At 35.2% G+C, this 1,749-nt stretch overlaps 1 long non-coding RNA gene across 1 annotated transcript; it reads right to left on the bottom strand.

Annotated features, from left to right (window-relative positions):
- On the bottom strand, positions 1,305-1,749 carry LOC109127632. The gene is made up of 3 exons (XR_002034174.1): positions 1,731-1,749; positions 1,411-1,634; positions 1,305-1,324 (listed from the first exon to the last, which is right to left on the bottom strand). It is a non-coding gene; the product is annotated as an uncharacterized LOC109127632 (long non-coding RNA).

Here is a 1,749-nt window from a genome sequence, read left to right as displayed (position 1 = left end):
ATATATATATATCTTAAAAAAATGCATTTCTAATAAATTCTCCTAAAAATTTCCCACTATAGACTACTAAATACTAATCGTTGCTCAACTTTAACTTCAGCATAAATATTGATTAACTAAAGCAACCGTAAACCGGACAATGGTACAAAATGTCAAACAAAATTATCTGTTTTTCACAGAAGCCCATTCCGATTTGTATTTAATTCTATTTCATGAAAAGTCCTTTAAGTTATAAGCTATTTTACATTACAAGAAAACACCCATTTTGCGACTACACTATTAGTCACTTAATAGTCACCAAATCAAGAGTTACGACTAATTAGCGACTATTTCATACAGTCGTTAATCGAGAGTCGCTATTTGTTGTAGTCGTAAATTTAGTCGCAATTTTACGACTAATAGGCGATTATATACATGTTGTCAGTTGTCACACAGTAGTCATCATTTAGTCGTAAATTATAGTGACTTCTTTGCGACTAAGTTACGACTATATTCATAGTAGTCATCATGTAGTCATTATTTTTAGTGACTAGGTTGCGACTGTTCTGTGATTAAGAAAACTGAACAAATGGGTTGTTAATTTGGTCGGTAGATAGTCGTATAAGTTTTGGTGACTATATAGTGACTAATATATGTAGTAGTCACTATATAGTCACTTTAGTTTTTAGCTATATTGTTAAAATTTGATGACTATTTGGCGACTAATGTTTTCTGAAATTGGATATAGAATATTTTAATTTCTCTTTTTTCTTTTTAACCCTGTCAACCAAACCAAAAAATGATTCTAAATTGGAAACCTAAAGAAACATATAATATTTATGCCAAAATACATTGTACTTAAAAGTTATCATAGTTTCCAAAACACAAAGTACAACACATAGTATCGCTATTGAGTTCATCAAAAAAGAGTTACTTAGTAGTAGATAACACATAGAGTAGCCTATGGAGTTGAAGTTGGATCTTCTTCTTGAAGAGGCTCTGTCGTGGTTGTCTCTTTAGCTGAATGGGTTGTCAAGAACTCCTTGAACCGTGGATCACATTGCCGCAGAAACTTCCCCACCAAGTCCAACTCGTCAATCTTCCCCTTCTGCCCAGCAATAATTTCGGATTGTTGAGCAATTTCTGCATCACGCTTCAACATTTCTGCATCACGCCTCAACATATTAGCAGCCTGCTCCTCTATCTTCCGTTGAGCTTCCTTCAACTGTTCTTGCATAGCCACAAAGGTAGAAGTGTCTCCTGCTTGCTTCCGCTTGCCATTGACAATGCAGTCATGGAGGCTTCCAACTCCAAAAAGTTTTCCTCTTGAATCCTTCTCAGTGGACTGCAAAGTAAGAGAAAATAAGATATTAGAGGATGTCAAATTAAACTCCAACATAACATTTGTGTATTGTTAAAATAAAACGTAACCTGAAGAAAGATTTATGTATATTCTTCAGTTGTTAGCTCCCGGGACCGTGAATAACCATCTGAGATGGCAGAAGGATCTTCCTCGAGCTGAGACAACCTCTCTTGCACATTCTTTTCATATGTTTCTGCTATCTTCTCTGACTTCCGATCAACATATGTCCCATCAGGCTTTGTATGTGCCTTGATGAAAACCTCACCAATACGTACTTCTCTTCCCAATTCCTCTTCCTGTAATGTTAAGAAACAGACAAGTAAATTTTTAATGTAACAGCTAGGTCAAAAATAAAAGTGGCGAATGTGTAACAACAGAATTGGCTCACCATTTCGTCTTGAATCTGT

The sequence above is a fragment of the Camelina sativa genome, chromosome 2 (genome assembly GCF_000633955.1).
Source record: "Camelina sativa cultivar DH55 chromosome 2, Cs, whole genome shotgun sequence".
NCBI lineage: Eukaryota > Viridiplantae > Streptophyta > Magnoliopsida > Brassicales > Brassicaceae > Camelina > Camelina sativa.
This window is presented reverse-complemented; position numbering and strand designations above follow the sequence as displayed.